This window comes from Kogia breviceps, chromosome X (genome assembly GCF_026419965.1).
Source record: "Kogia breviceps isolate mKogBre1 chromosome X, mKogBre1 haplotype 1, whole genome shotgun sequence".
NCBI classification, from domain to species: domain Eukaryota; kingdom Metazoa; phylum Chordata; class Mammalia; order Artiodactyla; family Physeteridae; genus Kogia; species Kogia breviceps.
The window spans coordinates 33,632,115-33,656,985 of NC_081330.1; the positions used below are offsets into that span (position 1 = coordinate 33,632,115).

At 40.3% G+C, this 24,871-nt stretch overlaps 1 non-coding gene across 1 annotated transcript in view; it reads right to left on the bottom strand.

Moving 5' to 3' along the window:
• Positions 1-587: 587 nt before the first annotated feature.
• The window catches only part of LOC131748049 (uncharacterized), a 476,773-nt gene continuing 452,489 nt past the window's right edge, over positions 588-24,871 (bottom strand). Inside the window, exons 3-4 of the transcript XR_010838556.1 lie at positions 6,516-6,753; positions 588-697 (exon numbers count right to left, since the gene is read on the bottom strand). This is a non-coding gene — a transcript (uncharacterized protein). The remainder of the gene's footprint in view (positions 698-6,515; positions 6,754-24,871) is intronic.

A 24,871-nucleotide genomic window follows, 5' to 3' on the forward strand; every position in this document is an offset into this window, starting at 1 on the left:
TTCTGCCCCACCAGGTCTCTGGTAAAGATAGATGCCTGGGCTGACTAGACCATGAGAGTGACCCAGGGTGTCAATTCTTTTGGGCTTCTGGCCTCTGGCCCTTAGTTGAAACTTCCTTCTCTGAGTCCTTGATTCTGCTTCTATTATGTGTCACTGGTAACAATAGGACAAGGGGTTTTTCTAGTATATTATTTCTCAAATAGTTCCCTCCCCTGCTGCCTTGTAATAATCAGTACTGTGATCTGATATTTGCTGCCACTTATATTCTCAAAACGTTATAGAGCCCACTTCATCTTTCCCCTTTTGATACATGAGCTCAGAGTCTGCTTTCCCTGCTGTATTAGCTATTCATTGCTGACTAACAAATGACCCCAAACGTTAGCAGATTACAACATCACACAATTATTACCTCACAGTATCTGTGGTTCAGGAATCTGTGGATGACTTAGCTTGGTTCTCTGGCTCAGAGTATCTTACAAGTCAGCAAACAAGGTGATGGCCAAGGCCAAAGTCACCTCCAAGTTCTACTGGGACAGGATGCACTTGACAGCTTACTCAGTGGTTGTTGGAAGGAGTCAGCTCTTTGACGGCCATTGGACTGAAGGCTTCATTTCCTCACTAGCTGTTGACAAGTGGATGCTCTCTCCTCCTGGTCACATGGGTCTCTCCAAAGACCAGCTCACAGTATGGAAGCTGGCTTCATCAATGTGAGCAAATGAAAGAGAGCAAGAGAGAAGGAGTGTGTAAACACAATGGAAGTCACAGTCTTTTATGAGCTAATCTCTGAAGTGACATCCCTCTTTTTGGTTGTTTTCTATTAGTTAGAAGCAAATCACTAGATCCAGTCCACAAACTAGGGAAATGGACTATACAAGGGAAGGAGATTCCACAAGAGTATGAATACCAGAAAGCAGGTATCCTTGGAGAGGGTAGAGCATCTTACAAGGCTACCTACCACAACTGTCCTGTATTGGGTATGTGGAAAATTCTGGGATTTGGGCTCCTCTTCCTAGAACATCCCAATCCAGGGTAGTTTCTGCTCATTGTCTCTTAAAACTTCTATTTCTTTCAACCAGCAATTTCTTCGTTAGCTCAATAATACAACAGCTCAATTCATTCCATCCCCAGATGTCCTAGGTTCCTAAATCTGGTAGAATTTTTTTATCCTTCTCTCCACAACTTCTATTTTCTGGGCTCTAATTCCCTTGCAGGATTTTTTTTTAAATTCCCACTTTTGATCAGTTGCTCTCTGAGAACGTCCTACTCCCTTTACTTTTCTTCCCACCTTTTAGTACTTCATTCCTGTATGGCCTCTGACTGTTTTTTGAAATAAGCCACATTTCTGTTATTATTGTTTAACAATCAAAGAACATTGGATCTAAAGTTTCCTTCATAACTTCTAATCCGTTTTCCTTGATTAAAGAGAAAACACAGACCATCAGTCATCTCACTGAGGAGCTTTATGGCATTTATTCCAATTTCCTGCAAGAAAAGGTAGATACACTTTCTATTCTTTAATCATAACAGACTTGCTGTTCCACCAGCAGCAAAACACAATCTCCAAAGGGAAGCATGCCAGTTTGGCATGAGATGGGCCTAGCTTTGTATTTAATGAAGCCAAATGAAATCTGTTTCTATAGGAGAGGGATCATCTCCAGCTTTCTGTAGGATTGGTTTTCTAGTCACCATAAAGCAGGCGATGAACAAATATTTATTAAGTGTCTATAATGGCTCAACTCTATTCTAGGTGCTTAGAGTATCCAGAAGAGAAACATAAGACTTGGTGATTGCCATGAATGACCTGATGTCTGTGGTTGCCCCAAGGTAGGTCTCATTTGGACTGAGACCAGACACATGACATGAATTTCAACAGTATTATGGAAATCTGTGGAACTGTGCCTTAGAAGATGGATAGGATTTCATAGGCAGAGGGAAGGAGGGAAAATAGCATGAAAGCATATGCAGAACCACGCAAGGGGTGAGATGATATTTTCCTTTTCATTGTGTTTATCATCATGAATGTTTTCCCATTAAAATAAAAATCTTCTCATTGGCAGGCCACAGGAGAGGCTTGAGTTTTCTTGTGATTCTTACTGGTAGGGCAAGACCACTTTCAGCTCATATGCAGGCCAAAGCTGCAGTTTGCCCTTTTTTTTTTTTTTTTTTTTTTTTTTTTTTTTTTTTTTTTTTGGTGCTAGGTGGGCCTCTCACTGTTGTGGCCTCTCCCATTGCGGAGCACAGGCTCCGGACGAGCAGGCTCAGCGGCCATGGCTCACGGGCCCAGCCGCTCCACGAGTTTGCCCATTTTTATGCTCTTTTATTTCCATTTGTTCTAGTGTACAACTGCTTTTGTCTGCTTTGGGCTCAACTGCTGATACTTGGTCCAGACTTGAAAGTTGTCCTGCAACCCCTCTTCTGCTGTTCATCTTTCTGCATTCTACTGGTACTTTTATTTTTTATAAGTATTTATAAAGTGCTTACTGTAAACCAGGCCTTGTGCTAAGTGCTCTAAGTAAATAACAGAAATGAATAAGACACAGGTCCTAGCCTCCAGGAGTTCATAGTCCAGTGGAATATGGGGACAGCTAAGATGACACCAATGACTCTCAATCAAGACAAATTGGCCAGTGCCATTGGTTTTGAAATACGAAGTGTGTGTGTGTCCTGGATGGCTATTTCATGGTCTCTGTTGTCTCCTATCAGCAGCCATCTCATCTCTGGAATGGCTGGAATGTCATTTCAGAATAAGCTGAAGCTATGCACTCTGGTTTATTCTCCTTCAAAGGTCTTTCATGGTGCTGGGGGCAGGAGAGGAGGGGAGGAAGCTAAGACGAAGCTGTTCTTCTTGGCCAGGAAGCAGCCCTTTGACACTACACTTGGAATTGGTGGGAAGAAATAGCAAACAAAAAGAGTCATTGGCACCAGCGTTCAGTCAGGCCTTCCCATGAAAAGGAGTCCCTTTCATCCTTACAGAACTGAGGAGAATTATAGTCTCATTAGAATAAGTAGTCTCTTAATCCATTGGAAATAGGATCTTCTGTGCTGGTATTGGGGTCATAATGAAAATGTGATAAGACAGTAGGCAGGGGGTAGAGTCTGGCTGTGCTGGTGTGGCTCTGGAAAACAAGACCTGTAAATACAGCCCACATTTGACATGATGGCACTAGGGTAACTTTCAGAATACGTTCCTGTCAGGAAGACTGACACAGCTCTCTACCCAGTCTCTCAGCATTACGCACATTAGTGCCTACTGAGATCTTTGCAATAGCCATGATGAAAGGAAATGGCCACAGCAGTGCAGGGGTTATAGAGTTGCTTACTATTTGTACAAATGGTGGGAAGAGCCTACAGGGTAGGGGTGGAAAGAGGCTGGCTGGGTTGTAGTTAAGAAACCTATTATCTGCTGAATCAGGGTAGAGACAACAGGAGACAATAGGCACATTTTATAATGCTCTATCTTTCAGTTCTATTTGCAGTTTGAAACTCTGTGCTAGTGGTTCCCAGTATGAGGGTGAAGGGGATTAGAATAGGCCACCCCCAAATATGCCACTTTGGCATGAGGAATATTTTGAGCTGAGGGCAATTAAGAAGCAGCAAACACAGGAAGAGCTCTTTGCCCTCCCCCATCTGCCTAAAAGAAGGAAATCAATTTCCCTTTATGAAGGTGTTCCTCCTCCCTCTTCCATACTAAGAGAACAACCCTTATCACCAGCGACAGAAAGTCAGAACCGAGATGGGTCTGCACAGAAGTTACTAAAAAATCCCTTATCTTCCATTAGTTTCTTCCATGTATATACCTTCCCACAATTCCCCATGCCTGGATGCGCAACTCTTTGTCCTTTGTCTTGTCACTTCTTCACAATTTGTAGGCCCCAGGTACAGAATCTGACAGAGTAGCAGAAGAGGATTTTCGCTCCCCAACAGGGACAGGGAAGTGGTATAGGAGATACCGCAGATGCTTTTTGAAAAAGTAATTCACCTCTGACTTTCCACCCATTGACAGAACCATTGCTCTAGGAAGAACAGAACTTGGGGCCAATTTAAAGAGTTTTGGTTGAATGACTGAAGTCATTTGCCTCTGCCTCCTGATTTACCCTGCTTCTGCCCCAGTGCTAGTGAATCAGGCACTTTGATTTTTGTCTTTGACCAGTCCTCCATTTCATAGCCCTGTTTAAATAACTGGGTCCTTCTCCAGTTTCCCTGACATAAGCTCTTGGAAAGACTTCCCAGAACCTACATTTCTCTAAAGGACTGGTCCTCTAATTTTAGAGTACATTGGAATTAGGTGTACTCTGCCAGACAAAATACAGGATGCCCAGTTAAATTGAAATTTCAGATAAACAAGTAACTTTTAGTATAAGTATGTTGTATGCAATAGTTGGGACATATTTGTAATAAAAATGATTTGTTGTTTGATCTGAACTTCAAATTTAATTGGACTTCCTGTATTTTTATTTTCTAAATCTGGCAATCTAACCTGAGAACTTTGTTAAAATGTGGATTTCTGGTTCCTAGTACCAGAATTCTAATTTGACATGTCTGTGGTAGGGAATTTTTAACAGGTAAATTGAGAAAGGTAGCTAAAGAATAAACTTTATGAAACCCTAACCTATACTACAGATCTGCTTGCAGCCCCTGTTCCCTGGTAATTCTGGAACCTGGAGTCTTTCCCCAGGACCTTAGTCCTGTACCTTGGTTCTGTTCCCATTCCAGATAGCACAGATGCCCAGCATTAGTACATTTATGCAAGGAAGCAAATCATTACAGAAACATTTCTCAAGGCCCATGGCTCCGGGGAGTAGAGAGGAAGGTGAGAATGATTCAAAATGCTCTCAATCGAAAATGATAATTATAAAAATAACAACAACAATATCTATCACTTATATAGCACCTACTATGTGCCAGACACTGTTTTAAGTGCTTTTACATAAGTTAATTCCTTTAATCCTCACAGCAACCCAATAAGATAGGTACAGTTATTATCCCCATATTAAGATGAAGAAACTGAAATACAGAGATTTCAAGTTATGTGCACAAAGTCACACAGCAAGTAAGTGGCAGAGCCGGGCAGTTTGATCTATTTACAGTCACCTTAAATCAAATTTTTGGAGGGCAGTGTCCAGTAATAGCCCTATACAAAATTGTAAAGTGGGCAGTCTGCTTTCCTTACCCCTCACCTCTCTTCTGGCCACCTTCTTTCCAGTCCCTAATCATTTTTCTACATTCTCTAATTTCCTCTTCATACCCAGCAACATAACTCAACTCTGTTTCCCAAAGCATCACTAAAAACACCCATGACATTGTTACAAATAAGGCCCTTTTTGCTTTGAAAACTACTGCAACAATAACATCTTCCTGAACAAGAGATCAGGAGGGAGGGAGGGGTCTATGTTCAGGGTAGGGGAAGATGTAGTACCCAAATAAAACTTTCTAGGTAAATGTAGGCAGCTCTAATGAAAAGTAATGGTCAGCTATTACTTTCAGAGTGAAGTACATCTGACAATTCTTGTAAATGGGGTAAACAGGAGGCTTGTTCCCCTTAAAAAAATTGGAGGTAAAATTGCCTATTGACTATAGAATCAAGCCTGATGCTATTACACTGAACTATACGTAGCTCTTCTCTTGTCCCTGGAAACAGTCCCTGACTCAGAGGAAACCTGCCCTGCTAGCTGCAGATCTCTGAATGGAATATATCCTCTCTGTGTCCTAATTAATACCTCAGTTCTGCAGACTGTAATTGGCCTAGAATGTAGAGCTGTGTTCAGTGTCCCTTGGGCCAGTTGCACAATCAGAGTTGAACTGAAGCTACAGAAGAACTTGTCAGCAGCAAGTTGAGAGCCTAAAGAATGAAGCTATTCATGAAGGGTGGGAGAGCAGTAGAGTCCTTTTGGAGGAGACAGAGCAACAGAAAAATTAATTTGGTGAAGTTGACAGGTTTTTTTTTTAATCTCTTTCCACAAGGAGAGTGTTGGAAAATATTCCTTTATTTATTCATCCACTTATTCATTCAGTAATTCATTCAACAAATATTTAATATGGGTCTACTATGTGTCAACCACCATATAAGAAACTAGTGATACAAACATGAAAAGGAAAAATTCCTAGCTTTTATAGTGCTTATATTCTAGTGAGGAAAGATCTACTGCAGCATCCTGTGGTTTGGATTCAGTAACATGGATCAAGACCATGGCCTATTGACTCATTGAGGTCACCACAGGCAGCGAGCCTAGGGTCTCTAGTGGCTGAAGATCAAAACTAGGAGGCTAAGCTATGATCATGTGGATGTCCTTCTCCCTCATTACTTTTGGATCAAAACCTACTTGTCCCTCAATGTCTCCTTCTATTCCACTGCCTCCATAAAGCCTTCTGTAATGACAACAGCCCCCAATAAATTCTCCTTCCCCTGTTTTCCAAGTCTGCACTCTTGCACTTGATTATGCAAGGTCTCATTTCCTAGCCATTTTTGTGTCTGTTCTTACCTTGCTGGTCGTAGGAGTAGGTTGAGGGAGTTGTACCTGATAAAAGGAAGATGGAGTCTGATTCTTCACCAGAGGGATCCAAGATCCCTCAAGATCTTCCTCTGTCAGCTTCCCTGCAGATGCTAGCCCCATCCTGAACCTCCAATATGACAGTGCACCAGTATCAAGGGAGTCACGAAGACAATTCACTTTTCCAAAGGATCCAAGGATTCCTTATCCAATCTTGTTTCCTTAATGTCCTAATGGGAGATGCCGATCTATGTAGTCCTGGGAGCTGGAATAGAGGGGAAGAAGAGATGCATATCAGTCAGGGTTCTTAGTTGTAAAGAACTAAAATCTAAATCTGACTAGTTTAGGCAGAAAAAAAAATTATTTGAGGCTTGTTAGGAGCTTATACAATCCTGGAGAAAGCCAGAGAATCAACTTGGAGTCAAGAGAGTCAAAATTAACACTCAAAATCACTAGGCAAAAGTGGAGATTCCCCCTGACACTGCTGCTGGGCACAAATACCACAGCTTGAACTGTGAGAAAGAAAAAGGCAGACCCTGACACGAGTGAGCTGACCTGATGCTATCACCCAGGCCTTGGTGTTGCTAGGAGCTAGTCTGGCACTCACAGTTAGGTCTTGGTGTTCTCCTGTTAAATATCAAAAATTTCACAGGACAGCAACATCAGACAGAGTCACCCTGTGATGGTGATGGATCAAGATGTAAATGTAAACATTGCCCAAATCACAAAAATGACAAGACATTCCCCTACCCTGGCTAATGGGGAATGACTGCTGCTTCTTTACCAATTATAGCTTTAGCTTTGGGTTAGCGGTCCCTCCTCCTAGGTAAGATTTATTAAAATACCCAGTCATGGAATTACCACTGCTTCCTAACAGCATCCAATCCGGAACAAAGCCCCTCTTCCTCATCCCCCCCAAATCACCTAACACAAGTCCAAATCCTATAATAAGTCCTCTCTAATATCCTCCCTGTGTTATGCATTTTCCCTTACAGCAATGAGTGATAAACCCAACTTATTAAACTACAAGATGCGCTCCTGGTAGTCTTTGTCTGGAAGGCATTGACAACTGCCAATATCATTCATTGTGGGTGCCAGACACTACCCCTGGAACCTTTGCAACTGCTGCCTCTTAAAAATGAAATGGAACTGCCCCTGTCTTGGCCAGAATGCAGTCCATATTATATCTGCTCCTCTGCATCACTAGCTTCCAATTCCAGGTCTGAGTCGGTACATGTGACTGAAAGAGCATAGGCCACATGCCTGTACTCAAGCAGTAGGGAGGCTTGGAAAACAAATGTCTGGTTTCTTTGAGGAGTCTGGGACTTCTAAGGTGAGGAATTCTCAAAACATAGGAAGGGTGTTCACAAGCACTGAATAGTTGTAGCAGACATTGTAAATTCTCCATCCAGATCCCCAGGGATTCCTTTTGGTGGTCTGGTGCACCCATCCCCCAGCTGCTGTAATTGCTGCTGCTAAAAGCTCACATTTATAACCTTCTCTGTAGGACTGCCCTTGAGCAGCTGAAACTACCTCACCTAAGAGTTCTGTCTCCCAAGGCTGACCATAGCCAATGACTGATTGGGGCAGTAGTACAAAATCCCTATCCCTTTTGTCTCAAGGTAGGATGGACTCTTTTGAGCCATTTATATATACGCAGAGCTACCTGTGGGATCAGGGTGATGCTAGATTTCATGAGGAATAACATCCTTGCTTAGCTTCTTCCCTTGCCCTCCCTTGTTTCCCTCACAGTTTTCATTCTCCAAAAAAATCACTAGCATAGCAATCCTTTCTGAGGAACCAATCCTAAGACAATATCCACACCTTTGGCTGACCAATATCAACATATATCCTTTTGCATACATAAACTTCACAACAACAAAAGCCTCCGGGGCTTCCCTGGTGGCGCAGTGGTTGAGAGTCCGCCTGCCGATGCAGGGGACACGGGTTTGTGCCCCAGTCCGGGATGATCCCACATGCCGCAAAGCGGCTGGGCCCGTGAGCCATGGCCGCTGAGCCCGTGCGTCCGGAGCCTGTGCTCCGCAATGGGAGAAGTCACAACAGTGAGAGGCCCAGGTACCACAAAAAAAAAAAAAAAAAAAAAAAAAAAAAAAAAAAAAAAAAAATTCTTAGGCCCTGGATTCTACCTCAGCCAGTTTCTGACTAAAAGTTAAGTGGAGTTAGGCCCTAGCTGGCTTCTGAATAACTAGTCTTTAAATGCTTAGGCCCTGGATTCTACCTTAGCCAGTTTCTAAAACTGAAGTAGATTTGGGCCTGACCTGACTTCTGTAAAACTAGAGTTTTAAATGCTTAGGTCCTGGATTGAACCTCAGCCAGTTTCTGACTAAAACTGAATTGGATTTAGACACTACCTGGTTTCTGAATAACTAGGCTTTAAAATGCTTAGGCCGGGCTTCCCTGCTGGCACAGTGGTTGAGGATCCGCCTGCCGATGCAGGGGATACGGGTTCGTGCCCCAGTCCGAGACGATCCAACATGCCGTGGAGCGGCTGGGCCCGTGAGCCATGGCCGCTGAGCCCGTGCGTCTGGAGCCTGTGCTCTGCAACGGGAGAGGCCGCAACAGTGAGGGGCCCGCGTACCGCAAAAAAACAAAAACAAAAAACCCTCCATGTAATATAATGCAACTATTTCTGATATAAACGCAAACATGCCAAAGAGTAGAATCTCAAATTCTGATTAGTTACTAAATATATTCAGACCTCAGTCCAGGGTCTTTGGATGCTGTGCATTTAACCTCTGGTTCCATCACAATTGCATCTTGATATTCTATAAACTAGAGACTCTATGTAAAGTTCACCACTATGTATACAATAGTATAATGGCAGGGGGAAATGAAATATGTCACGGCAAGGAAGAAACTCTGGGTAGATATTATAGTCTTCTTTCTGAAACTTTTCCTATACTACTCAGTCTATATTTCTATTGCCTTCCTTGGTCAGTATCTAAGCTGCTAAAAGTTCTTTACCTCAGGCATGACCTAAAACTGCATTCTTGAGCTTTTTGGTGGGCCTGCCTGTATGTGGTTGTCCAAGTCTCCCTTTTTAACGTTACCACTGGAATGGTAGCAGAAGGAAGTGCCTTGAAGGATCCTCTGTGTCCCAGACACACTCCTACACTCCTCCCCACCTTCACTCTACAGTAGCAGCCCTATGTCATACCATCTAGCTCTGAAAACGTCCATCTTGGGTGTTATTCTGGTGGCACAAACAGTCCAAAAAAAGCCAGATGGCTGTCTCCCCCTTTAGGTAACAGACATGCTGTTGTGTGTCTGTCCAGAAGAAGCATGTCTTCCTCAAGTACTGAAACCTCTCAACCAGCAGAACCATACAATTTTGTGAGTAGGCTAGTAGATGTAATAGTGGGAAGAGCCACTCCAACTTCCAGCCCTTGGTTCCTAGAATACTTGCTCTAACAGCAGCACTATCTATTGACCACTAGTTCAGAGCATATGCCGCATCCTATACGATAACATCTCCAGTGTTCAGATCTTGAGCCCCAGAGACTCTGTAATTGAGTTTTAATAGACCATTGCATTGCTCTACCAGGATAACTGCTCCTGGTTTATGATGTCTGTGGTAAGATCAGTGAGTCTTGTATTAGTCCATCAGCTTCATTCTTTCTCTGTAAAATGAGTTTCTTGTGAGGGATACAATGGCAGTGAAAAGGACATTCATTAAGTCTATGAGTGGTGGTGCTGGCAGAAGCATTGCTGGCTGGAAAAGCAAATCCATGTCAGAGTTAGTATCATTTCCAGACAGGACAAATAACCTTCTCTTCCATAATGGAGGGCATCCAAAGTAACTGACCTGCTACCAGGTCTCTCTGCAGAATGGGGCCCAACTGGGGGCTTAGCCTGGGCCTCCACTGTTGGCAGTTTGGGTACTTGGCAGATACAGTAGCCAATTCAGCCTTGGTGAGGGGGAATCCATGTGTTTGATGCCATGCATAACCTCTATTTCTGCCCTTATGGAGCTCGCCACTTCATGTGTGAGCTCATTAAGTAAGCACTGGGGGGACAGGGAAAAGAGGCTGGTTGACATCCATGATTGTTACGTTTTGTTCACTTGATTATTGAGAGATTTCTCCGGAATGGTGGCCTTTTGGTGAGCCATCATAGAGGACACAAATATTCTCATGAATTCGAACTAATACTGGTTCTGTAAAGTTGAGATGATGCTGGGGATCAGGAAACACAAAACGAAACAGTACAGGAACAACCTCCAAGTCAGTTTTAAAGTATGGTTCAGATATCTATACTCAGCCCCTTGAGAATGGCTAAGCCAGGAAGCATTTGAGTGGTGAGTAAGCTCTGGCACCTGACTGATGAGGTTAGACCTCCGAAGAGAGGAAAGTTCTGAGAGGAGCCTAGGACTTAGAATCTGAAAACCTGAATTTGACTTTCAGCTCTGTGTCATCTAAGCTATATGACCATAGGAAACATGTTTTGTCTCTCTTGGTTTAACCTTCCTTGTCTATAAAACAGGGTTAATAATAGTTTCTTTGCCAACCTCATGGAATTTTAAGGTCTAAAATGTGATAATGCGTTTGGAAGCACTATGAAGTAGTGCTTCCAAAGTGCTAAGAAATAAGCTATGAAGTGTCATACAAATATAAAATGAATTTTTGCCATAAAGGAAGGGACCTCCATGAACTCTGGTGAACTTGGAGGAGAAAGGCAAAGGACCAGGTCAGACGCTGTGACTTCCTTGGAGCATGGGCCTGGCTGATGGACAGGTCCATAATCTAATCTCATTAGCTCTCTGCTTTAGACCAAGAGGACTGTGGGACTGGCAGAAGTACCATAATCTGGAAGAGCCCATCTGAGAGAAGGCTTAAAGTCTATTTCCAATTGTGCCTTTTGAATCTGTCTCAGAGAAACGAACATGCTCTAGATTAATAACTCCCTTGACGGTTGATTCTGAAAACCATGGGGGCAGATAATGAGGAAGCCACAGAGAGTTTTTGTTGGCTCAGGAACCAAAGGATTTATTTTTTGAAAAAAATATGTGATGTTCTGAAACAAACTCCCTTTTTTCCCAACCTAAATCTTGGAATATTTCTCCTGAGTACAGAGTGAGATGGGTAACTGGTGAGTCTGCATCCTTGCATTCATGCAGATGATCAGTTTAAATAACCCGCAAAAACAGTCCACTTTGGGGCTGTGTGTGTGTGTGTGTGTGTGTGTGTGTAAGTAATCCATACTCTGTGTGCATAGCCCTCCCTAAAAAACCACACTGCTGTACCCTTGCTGTGCAACATTGTTAAATGAGAAAGAAGAATGCTTCAGGGAACAGTGGAAGTGGATGATCCTGCAGAAGAAGGGAGGCTTGATCAGAGATGCATAGACTATGGATGGGCATAAGGGACAAAAATAACTTTGGCTAAGACTACAGGATTTCTGTTATGTTGGTAGCTTATAGGTAATCTTCCTAATAATGAAATGCTGAATTCTACACAACTACAAAATGTGAGGAGAAAACACTTGTTTTGGCACTTTACTGAGTGCCCTTGACATGTCTTTCTCAAGGTCTTGGTTCCCCAGCAGCTTACAGTGAGAGCAGCAGGTGACATTGTCACACATCTCAGATAACCGGGGGCCAAAGCAATAGGGGCCACTGAGCCAAAGCCCTCTATGCTCCTAATGTCAGCATCTGTTTTCTGATTCTTTGCTCCTTCTTTCCAAAATAAATACCACATAATTATCAAGTGGCAGAGCCAGGATTCACACGCAGGCTATCAAGTTCCAAAACTTGAATTTAGATGATGACACACTCTCTCCTCGCTGGGATTGGTGACACTGTGTGGACTGACAGCCTCTTCCATTTTGCAAACCTCCACTCAGGCTTAGTAAAAAGGTTATTTTTCTGAAATAGATCATCCCCTATTACACACTCCTCCCCACCAACTCCATTCCTCCCCATCCCCCATACCTGAATCCTGAGGTGTTTCCATCATTTTTTTTAAGCTCCTGAAATTACATTTCAGGGAACCAGTACCACATACATCCAGCTAAGGGTCATTGGAATCTAGACCTGCAGGTTTTGTGTGCAGAAGATTGAATTCTCAATTACATTCTTTCTGCTTCTGTGCCCTGAATATTGGAGAGTCATGAAGTACAGGCCATGAAGCAAGCCACAGAGCTCCTGGAGATTTGGTCATTAGTTGTCAGGGTTGGAAGCTTTTATATGGCTCTCTGCAGAGCAGTGGGAGATGATGAAGATGCTAAGTTATTTTAAAAGACACCAAGGATTCTTTCAGACTTTCTGACTAAGGCTAGTGTGCAATTGTTTTTTTTTTTTTTTTTTTTTGATGTGGACCATTTTTTTAAAAGTCTTTATTGAATTTGTTACAATATTTCTTCTGTTTTATGTTTTGGTTTTTGTGACCCCAAGGCATGTGGGATCTTAGCTCCCCAACCAGGGATTGAACCTGCATCCCCTGCATTGGAAGGCGAAGTCTTAACCACTGGACTACCAGGGAAGTCTGTGCAATTTCAACACACAAGAATTTGTTTAGCTAGTACCCTGTGCCCAGCAATGTGCTAGATTTAAGAGAGATTCAAAGCTGAAGAAATAGTTCCGGTTCCTAGGAGTTTTCAATCTAGTTGAGAAGACATGATCCACACCTAACAGATCAATACAGAACACTTCATGATTATATTAAAAATTACATGTAATCTAGTACCAGTATAAAAGGTGTTATGGAAAGTCAGAACAAAGGGAGACAAATAATATAATACTAATAATACCACCTAGTATTTTACTGAGCACTAAATATGTGGCAAATATTTTCTAAGTACCTAAAAGAATTAACACTTTTAATCCCCCCAATGATTATATTGAGTTTGGTACCAGTTTTATCTCAGCTTTATCTCAGTTTTAAAGATGAGGAAACGGATGCACAGAGCAGTCAGGGAACTTGCTCATGGTCACACAGCTCGTGAGTGGCAGCACCTGGATTTCAGCCCAAGCGGTGTGGAACCACTGTTATCTTGTGATCTCTCTGCCACCACTTCAGTTAGTCTGAGTAGTCTTCATAAATGGTGTGGGACTGTCTTCAAGGTCTAAAATCTACACTATAACAAAGCTTGAAGGGTGGTGTCGGTTTGGAAGATCATGGAGTATATTGCAGTTTAAAAATAATGCAATCACTTGGTTATAACTAGCTATCTTTTCATTGAGCACCTATTTGAGAGTTTTCTATTGCAATGCAGTGGATTGTTCACATGTTCAGAATCATATGGAGATAGTATGATGTAATAAGAGGAACATGAGCTTTGGAGTCAGACAAACCTGAGTCTGGGTCCTGGATCTGTCTGTACTAGCTGTGTGACTGGGGCTTAGTTTCTTAAACTCTCTGAGTTAAATACAGAATCACATTGGTTTTAACCAGCTCTCTTTCACTGCACACTTAATAGGGGCCATGAGCTTTACATGCATAACCTCATTTAACCCTCATCTGAACCTCATGGCAACTCCATGAGTTAGGAATTACTATCCTGCTTTTACAGTTGAAGAAACTATCCTAGGGCAAATTATTAGTAAGTAGTAGAGTAAGGATTCTAGTCCTGGCTTGTGATTATGCTCTGTCATGTACTGCCACCACTACAGACTAGGCCATGATTTTACCTGGATGGCCTAAGTTAAGACTCAGTTTAAACACGCAGAACATTGAAAAATATTCTTAGCTGGCCCCCAGTACTTTGCTGTTTTATTGCAATTTCACACAAATTAAAAGAACATTATACTTATTAAAGGTTCTTAAGTATTTAAATATTAAATAGCCTTATTATTTAATTATTAATTTACAAGAATAAACAGGTGATAAAGCAATGGCAGGGAGGGGAAGAAGAGCAGTAAGAAGCAACCAGCTCTACCAGATATTAAAACAGATATTGTAGGTGACAAGAGTTAAAACGTAAAATGTGGTAGTATGTGAGAGAATAAGCAAACCAACAATAACAAAAATACATAACATTCCAATAGGTCCTTGTATAAAAATTACTAGATATATGATCAAATATGCATGCTGTAGATATTCAACAACTGTTTATTGAATGATTGAATGAATGAGGCATTGCCAATCAGTGAGGAATGAAACGCTTATATGAAAACTTGCTTCTCTGTGCTAAGCATCTTTACACATATTATCACCCATAAATTTTACAAAAACCCTGTGAAGTAGGTATCACTTTCATTGTGTAGATGAGGAAGCAGAAGCCAAGAGAGGTTAAGAAAATAGGCCAGGGACTTCCCTGGCTGTCCAATGGTGAAGACTCCACACTTCCATTGCAGGGGCCACCGGTTCAATCCCTGGTCACGGAACTGGGGAGCTAAGATCCTATATGCCATGTGGTGTGCCCCCCCCCCAAAATATATATGTATATATACACACACATATATACACATATGTATACATATGTGTGCACACATGTGTGTATATATGTGTGTGTGTATATATATACATATGCCAAATTCACACAGCCCATGAATTACAAACCAGGACGTGAACCCAGGTTTATCTGACACCACAGCCCATTTTCCTCCTATTACATCACACTGTTTCAAAATGATTGCAACCATACACACAATCCACTGCACAGCAAAAGCAAGCTTCAGGGAGGACCATAGCAAATAGTAGTAGTGCTTGTGTAAGGGAGGTTGCCTTATGGATTTTAATTTTGGGCTTTTTGCTATTGCCTATGTATATCATTTTAAAACCCTGTTGTATATAAAATAATAATGAACATTAGAAAGAGAGAAAGTAAACGGTATAAAAAGAAAACCACGGTGATAGAAAGAGAATGCTTTCCATCTATAAGGAAAGTTCTCAAGGACCAGAACCATGCCTCATTAAGCTGATATGTTAAACTTGATTATTGGAATCTCAACCTTAGGGTAACAGAACTTGCATTATGCTTAGTTTTTTCAGAAAGAAATCTAGTGAGTGGTTAAGGGAGCCTAACCTTACTTGCTTGGGTCAGTTTGCCCACTGCCCAGGCTAGAGTCTCAGGATTTTACTCAGAGGCTGGAAAGACGACAGTATATACCACAGCTAACAGGGGTATCTAGGAGTTACTAAAGCTCTTATTCAACTATGCCATCAGAGTCAGATTTAATAATGCTCCTTGGCCATAATCCCTCAGAAGGGACACTCGGAGATAGTTTGTCCTGCACACACACTCCAAAAAACCAGTCCAAGATTTATATATGCTCATTCTGCATGGTGGAAAGGTAGTCTGGCTGAAATGACTGACTGGTTGATAATTTTCAGTATAAAAGACTAATATAGACCTTCTTCAAAGCAAGTCATCTTAATATTAGCAGCAGCAGGAAGAGCAGTAGCATAAACATTTGTTGAGTAGGTAATATGTGCCGGGTCCTATACTAATTGATTTACATGTCATTTAAGCCTTACAACAAATTGTAAAGTTGATACTATTATCATCATCCTCACTGTACAGAGAAGGAAGTTGAAAGACTAAGGGACTGCCAAGGGCACACAACCTCTTAGTAAGTGTAGAGAAATTCCTTCTTCTACCTTGATCACTGATAAAGATTATTACCTTACTGCATCTGAATTAAACTTGGGAGGAGGATTTCCCTCCTCCTCACCAGTCCAAGCCTGTAGGCTTGCATTTGTTGGCAAATAAATGGTGGCAAAATGCACGAGGATTTAAGATTTAGGCTATTGAGTATTAGATGGTCCTTTTGGTCTGGTCTATGTCTGGATTGATAATAACTGCACACTCCCTGCTTGGCTCTTGGAGACGTTTTTCCACAGATGGTTCTCTGCATATATCATGGTCTGTTTCATCTGTTGAAAAGATGAACCATCAATCATGATCGCTGCCCTTGAGACGCCTACCATCTAGACAAATAGTAATGTTGTGTATGGGTAGCATAACTGCTTTCATGGTTAAAAAATGTGAAAACAGCACACAGATGCAATCCTAAATCCTTTGCAGTAAAGAAAGAACATTTTGCATAAATTGAAAGCTTTGGGAGAGTGAGTGTGAAGGGGGTTTATCTGTTTGGAAAGTACCCAGGAAGATTTTGCACTAACTTTTGACTGTGTGGAAGTCAATTGTACAAGCTATTGGAGAAACAGGAAAGAATGGAGTGAACATGGCACATAAAGGTATGAGAGAAAATCTCGATATTGGGAATGTTGAGATAAGGCTTGAAAGAAGAAATGGAAAGCCTGACTATGGGAGTATTCAGGGGAGAACATATATAGTCCTGAATTTACTGGATAAGTAAACACTTGTGTTTATGTAAGAGAGAAGGCAGATAGAAAGTGAGAAATAGTTAACAAAGTTTTCCTACTCAGGCTGGGAGGTAAATATGGATGTTGGATATTTTAGAGTAGAAGGAAACTAATATGGCTCTCTTGACTGAACTGATCAATTGTATCATCGCCTCTGAGTTGTTCTTGCAGGTAAAGGCCAGCTTCTCATACTGAAAATAACTAACATTTATTGTCTACTTTTCATGTGCTGGAATCTGGCTAGGCCCATTACATGTATTATCTCATATCATCCTCAAAACAACTTCACAAACTACAGTCCCTAACAGATGGGAAATTTAAGGCCTGTGGAGATTAAGTGACAAGTCCAAGTTTACACAGATTGTAAGTGGCTGAGCTCAGGGCTGCTTGACTCCAAAGTCCACATGCTTTCCCAGACTCTCCATCTTGGGCAGGGTACCAATCTTTTCATCCTTTACAATATGGGACAGAACTCAAGAAGCTAGTATGGCTGGCAGGCAGACTAGTAGCTCTGTGATGAGTCTTCCTGTAAAGGACATATGCAATCATTTATGATTCCACCTGCCTCTATTTTTATTTTTGATTTTTATTTTATTTTTTATACATAAGTTTCTTATTAGTTATCTATTTTATACATATCAGTGTATATATGTCAATCCCAATCTCTCAATTGATCCCACCCCCCGCTTTCCCCGCTTGGCATCCATACGTTTGTTTTCTACATCTGTGTCTCTATTTCTGCCTTGCAAACCGGTTCATCTGTACCATTTTTCTAGATTCCATATATATACGTTAATATACAATATTTTTCTCTTTCTGACTTAATTTCACTCTGTATGACAGTCTCTAGGTCCATCCATGTCTCTACAAATGACCCAATTTTATTCTTTATTATGGCTGAGAAATATTCCATTGTATATATGTACCACATCTTCGTTATCCATTCATCTGTCGATGGGCATTTAGGTTGCTACCATGACCTGGCTATTGTAAATGGTGCTGCAATGAACATTGGGGTGCATATGTCATTTTGAATTATGTTTTTTTCTGGGTATATGCCCAGGAGTAGGATTGCTGGGTCATATGGTAATTCTATTTTTAGTTTTTTAAGGAACCACCATACTGTTCTCCATAGTAGCTGTATCAATTTACATCCCCACCAACAGTGCAAGAGGGTTCCCTTTTCTCCACACCCTCTCCAGCATTTGTTGTTTGTAGATTTTCTGATGATGCCCATTCTAACCAATGTGAGGTGATACCTCATTGTAATTTTGATTTGCATTCCTCTAATAATTAGTGATGTTGAGCAGCTTTTCCTGTGCCTCTTAGCCATCTTGTGTGTCTTCTTTGGAGAAATGTCTATTTAGGGCTTTTGCCCATTTTTGGATTGAGTTATTTTTTTTTTTTTTAATATTGAGCTGCATGAGCTGTTTATATATTTTGGAGATTAATCCTTTGTCCATTGATTCGTTTGCAAATATTGTCTCCCGTTCTGAGGGTTGTCTTTTCATCTGGCTTATAGTTTCCTTTGCTGTGTAAAAGCTTTTAAGTTTCGTTAGGTCCCATTTGGTTTTTTTTTGTTTGTTTTTATTTCCATTACTGTAGGAGGTGGGTCCAAAAAGATCTTTTTGTGATTTATGTCAAAGAGTGTTCTTCCTATGTTTTCCTCTAAGAGTTTTATAGTGTCCAGTCTTACATTTAGGTCTTTAATCCATTTTGAGTTTATTTTTGTGTATGGTGTTAGGGAGTGTGCTAATTTCAATCTTTTACATGTAGCTGTCCAGTTTTCCCAGCACCACTTATTGAAGACACTGTCTTTTCTCCATTGTATATCTTTGCCTCCTTTGTCATAGATTAGTTGACCATAGGTATGTGGGTTTATCTCTGGGGATTCTACCCTATTCCATTGATCTATATTGCTGTTTTTGTGCCAGTACCATAATGTCTTGATTGCTATAGCTTTGTAGTATAGTCTGAAGTCAGGGAATCTGATTCCTCCAGCTCCGTTGTTTTCCCCTCAAGATTGCTTTGGCTATTCGGGATCTTCTGTGTCTCCATACAAATTTTAAGATTTTTTGTTCTAATTCTGTAAAAAATGCCATAGGTAATTTGATAAGGATTGCATTGAATCTGTATATTGCTTTTGGTAGTATAGTCATTTTCACAGTATTGATTCTTCCAGTCCAAGAACATGGTATATCTCTCCATCTGTTTGTGTTATCTTTGATTTCTTTCATCAGTGTTTTATAGTTTTCTGAGTACAGGTCTTTTGTCTCCCTAGGTAGGTTTATTCCTAGGTATTTTATTCTTTTTGTTGCAATGATGAATGGGATTGTTTCCTTAATTTCTCTTTCTGATTTTTGTTATTAGTGTATAGGAATGCAAGAGATTTCTGTGCATTAATTTTGTATCCTGAAACTTTACCAAATTCACTGATTAGCTCTAGTATTTTTCTGGTGGCATCTTTAGGATTATCTATGTATAGTATTATCGTATCATCTGCAAACAGTGACAGTTGTACTTCTTTTCCAATTTGTATTCCTTTTATTTCTTTTTCTTCTCGAATTGCCGTGATTAGGATTCCAAAACTATGTTGAATAATAGTGGAAAGAGTGTACATCCTTGTCTTGTTCCTGATCTTAGAGGAAATGCTTTCAGTTTTCCACCATTGAGAATGGTGTTTGCTGTAGGTTTGTCATATATGGCCTTTATTATGTTGAGGTAGTTTCTCTCTATGCCCACTTTCTGGAGAGTTTTTATCATAAATGGTTTTAAATTTTGTCAAAAGCTTTTTCTACATCTATTGAGATGATCGTATGGTTTTTATTCTTCAGTTTGTTAATATGGTGTATCACATTGATTGATTTGCATATATTGAAGAATCCTTGCATCCCTGGGATAAATCCCACTTGAGCATGGTGTATGATCCTTTAAATGTTTTATTGGATTCTGTTTGCTAGTATTTTGCTGAGGATTTTTGCATCTATATTCATCACTGATATTGGTCTGTAATTTTCTTTTTTTGTAGTATCTTTGTCTGGTTTGGATATCAGGGTGATGGTGGTGTTGTAGAATGAGTTTGGGAGTATTCCTTCCTCTGCAATTTTTGGGAAGAGTTTGAGAACGACGGGTGTTAGCTCTTCTCTAAATGTTTGATAGAATTCACCTGTGAAACCATCTGGTCCTGGACTTTTGTTTGTTGGAAGATTTTTAATCACAGTGTCAATTTCTTTACTTGTGATTGGTCTGTTCATATTTTCTATTTCTTCCTGGTTCAGTCTTACAAGGTTATACCTTTCTAAGAATTTGTCCATTGCTTCCAGGTTGTCCGTTTCATTGGCATAGAGTTGTTTGTAGTATTCTCTTATGATGTTTGTATTTCTGCAGTGTCTGTTGTAACTTCTCCTTTTTCACTTCTAATTTTATTGATTTGAGTCCTCTCCCTCTTTTTCTAGATGAGTTTGGCTAATGGTTTATCAATTTTCTTTATCTTCTCAAAGAACCAGCTTTTAGTTTTATTGACCTTTGCTATTTTATTCTTTGTTTCTATTTCATTTATTACTGCTCTGATCTATATGATTTCTTTCCTTTTACTAATTTTGGGTTTTGTTTGTTCTTCTTTCTCCAGTTCCTTTAGGTATAAGGTAAGATTATTTATTTGAATTTTTTTTTGTTTCTTGCAGTAAGATTGTATTGTTATAAACTTCCCTCTTAGAACTGCTTTTGCTACATCTCATGGGTTTTGGATCATCATGTTTTCATTGTGATTTGTCTCTAGGTATTTTTTGATTTCCTCTTTGATTTCTTCAGTGATCTCTTCGTTATTTAGTAATGTATTGTTTAGCCTCCATGGTTTTTTTTTTTACAGTTTTTCCCTGTAATTGATTTCTAATCTCATAGCCTTGTGGTCCAAAAAGATGCTTGATATGATTTCAGTTTTCTTAAATTTACCAAGGCTTGAATTGTGACCCAAGATGTGATCTATCCTGGAGAATGTTCCTTGTGCACTTGAGAAGAAAGTGTAATCTGCTGTTTTTGGATGGAATGTCCTATAAATATCAATTAAATCTATCTGGTCTATTGTGTAATTTAAAGCTTGTGTTTCCTTATTAATTTTCTGTCTGGATGATCTGTCCATTGGTGTAAGTGAGATATTAAAGTCCCCTGCTATTATTGTGTTACTGTCAATTTCCTCTTTTATAGCTGTTGTAATTTGACTTATGTATTGAGGTGCTCCAATGTTGGGTGCCTATATATTTATAATTGTTATATCTTCTTCTTGGATTGATCCCTTGATCATTATGTAGTGTCCTTCCTTGTCTCCTGTAACATTCTTTACTTTATAGTCTATTTTATCCAATATGATTATTGCTAATCCAGCTTTCTTTCTTTTTTTTTTTTTTTTTTTTGTGGTACATGGGCCTCTCACTGCTGTGGGCTCTCCCATTGTGGAGCACAGGCTCTGGACACACAAGCTCAGCGGCCATGGCTCACGGGCCTATCTGCTCCACAGCATGTGGGATCTTCCCAGACCAGGGCACAAACCCATGTCCTGTGCATCGTCAGGGGGACTCTCAACCACTGCGCCACCAGGGAAGCCCTCCAGCTTTCTTTTGATTTCCATTTGCATGAAAAATCTTTGCATGGAAAGATTCCCAAATTTGGATAGCAAAACTTTTACCATCCTCTCAATTTCAGTCTGTATGTGTCCCTAGGTCTGAAGTGGGTTTCTTATAGACAGCATATATATGGGTCTTGTTTTTGTATGCATCCAGCAAGCCTGTGTCTTTTGTTTGGAGCATTTAATCCATTCACATTTAAGGTAATTATCGATATGTATGTTCTGGTTACCATTTTATTAATTGTTTTGGTTTTGTTTTTTTAGGTCCTTTTCTTCTCTTGTGTTTCCCACTTAGAGAAGTTCCCTTAACATTTGCTGTAGAGCTGGTTTGGTGGTGTTGAATTCCCTTAGGTTTTGCTTGTTTGTGAAGCTTTTGATTTCTCCATTGAATCTGAATGAGATCCTTGCCAGGTAGAGTAATCTTGGTTGTAGGTTCTTCCCTTTCATCACTTTAATTATATCATGCCATTCTCTTCTGGCTTGTAGAGTTTCTGCTGAGAAATCAGTTGTTAACCTTATGGGAGTTCCCTTGTATGTTATTTGTTGTTTTTCCCTTGTTTCTTTTAATAATTTTTCTTTGTCCTTAATTTTTGTCAATTTGATTACTATGTGTCTTGGCATATTTCTCCTTGGATTTATCCTGTCTGGGACTCTCTGCACTTCCTGGATTTGGGTGGCTATTTACTTTCCCATATTAGGGAAGTTTTTGACTATAATGTCTTCAAATATTTTCTTGGGTCCTTTCTCTCTCTCTTATCCTTCTGGGACCCCTATAATGAGAACGTTTTTGCATTTAACATTGTCCCAGGTGTCTCTTAGGCTGTCTTCATTTCTTTTCATTCTTTTTTCTTTATTCTGTTCTGCGGCAGTGAATTCCATCATTCTGTCTTCCAGGTCACTGTTCCATTCTTCTGCCTCAGTTATTCTGCTATTGATTCCTTCTAGCGTATTTTTTCATTTCAATTATTGTATTGTTCATCGCTATTTGTTTGTTCTTTAATTCTTCTAGGTCTTTGTTAAACATTTCTTGCATCTTCTCAATCTTTGCCTCCATTCTTTTTCCGAAGTCCTGGATCATCTTCACTATCATTATTTTGAAATCTTTTTCTGGAAGGTTGCCTATCACCGCTTCATTTAGTTATTTTTCTGGGGTTTCAGCTTTTTCCTTCATCTGGTACATCAGCTTCTGCCTTTTCATTTTGTCTGCCTTTCTGTGAATGTTGTTTTCATTCCACAGTCTGCAGGATTGTAGTTTTTCTTGCTTGTGCTGTCTGCCTTCTGGTGGATGAGGCTAAGAGGCTTGTGCAAGCTTCCTGATGGGAGGGACTGGTGATGTTTAGAGCTGGGTTTTGCTCTGTGGGCAGAACTTAGTAGAACTTTAAGCTGCCTGTCTGCTGATGGATAGGGCTGAGTTCCCTCCCTATTGGTTGTTTGGCCTGAGGTGACCCAGAACTGGAGCCTACAGGCTCTTTGGTGGGGCTAATGGTGGACTCCCGGAGGGCTCATGCTAAGGACTACTTCCCAGAACTCCTTCTGCCAGTGTCCTTGTCCCTGTGGTGAACCACAGCCACCTCTCACCTCTGCAGGAGACCCTCCCAACACTAGCAGGTAGGTCTGGTTCAGTCTCCTATGGGGTCACTGCTCCTTCCTCTGGGTCCTGATGCACAAACTACTTTGTGTGTGCCCTCCAGGAGTGGAGTCTCTGTTTCCCCCAGTCCTGTCGAAGTCCTGTAATCAAATCATTCTAGCCTTCAAAGTCTGATTCTCTGGGAATTCCTCCTCCTGTTGCCAGACCCCCTGGTTGGAAAGTCTCACATTGGGCTCAGAACCTTCACTCCAGTGGGTGGACTTCTATGGTATAATTGTTCTCCAGTTAGTGAGTCACCCACCCAGTGGTTACGGGATTTGATTTTATTGTGATTGTGCTCCTCCTACCATCTCATTGTGGCTTCTCCTTTGTCTTTGGCTGTGGAGTATCTTTCTTGGTGAGTTCCAGTGTCTTCTTGTCAATGATTGTTCAGCAGTTAGTTGTCATTCCAATGCTCTTGCAAGATGGAATGAGCATATGTCCTTGTACTCTGCCATCTTGAACCCTGGCTCCAATCTTTGCTTCACCTGCCTCTGTTATTGAAATCCACACATAATCTTTAGTAATAGCATCACTCTCCTCTCTCCAGTATTAAACTTCTTATCAGGGTGATTCATAAAGAATAATACTGATTGATTTTTGCTCATCATTTCTCTTGGTGGAAGAATATATGTACAATAAATCAGTCAACAAACAGAAAACAGGAAGAAGGAAGGGAACTAAAAGAGGCCTTCAGGCTATTAAGCCTCCACTAGGCAATTAACACATGAATTCATCCATGGCTCCCCATTAGCTACAGGAAAATATAAACATAGATCTAGAAAATTTGGGGTACCACCTGGTTCCAGGTAATATTAGTAAAATGGGGTGAGACAATTGACTTTTCTTCTAAGAGACTAGGTCAGAAGATTCTTTTCTTTTTTTTAAAATAAATATGTTTTTTTAAAATAGGAATCTCTAGTAGAGCCAGAATCCCTAGGATTCCACCTCTCAGATCCCATATATATGTTGTTTAAATGTGGTGAAAGCACATAATATTTACCATCTTATCTAGCCTCTGAGCAAATTTGAAATTTATAATATAGTTAACCCTTGAATATCACAGGTTTGAACTGTGCGGGTCCACTTATATGTGGATTTTTTTCAACAAATACGTACAAATGTATTTTCTTTTCCTTAGTGATTTTCTTAATAACATTTTCTTTTTTTACTTTACTGTAAGAATACAATATATAATAAGTATAACATACAAAAAAATTTACTATCTTAACCATGTTAAGTGTACAGTTCTGTAGTGTTATGTATATTCACATTGTTGTATATCAGATCTCTGGAACTTTTTCATCTTGCAAAATTGAAACTGTATGCACTAAACAGCAATTCCCTATGTCTCCCTGCCCCCAGCCCCTGGTAATCATTATTCTACCTTTTGTCTCTATGTGTTTGACTAGTTAAGATACTTCATATAAGTGGCATCATACAGTTTTTGTCTTCTTATGACTGGTTTATGTCACTTAGCATAATATCCTCAACGTTCATTTGGATACTATTTTAAAACCTCTTGAAGGCCTTCCTTGTATAAGTGTGAGTTATGAATTTTTTTCATTGTAGTGAAGTACATATAATATAAAATTTAACATTAGTGACATTTAGTATATTCACAGTGTTGTGAATTATCACCACTATCTACTTCCAGAATATTTCACCACCCCCAAAGAAAACCCCATATCTATTAAGCAGTCAGTCTCCATTCCTCCCTCACCCTAAATCCTGGCAACCACTAATCAGCTTTCTGTCTCTATGGATTTACCTATTCGGGATATTTTGTATAAATGAAATCATACATATGTGGTCTTTGGGGTCTGGCTTCTTTTACTTAGCATTA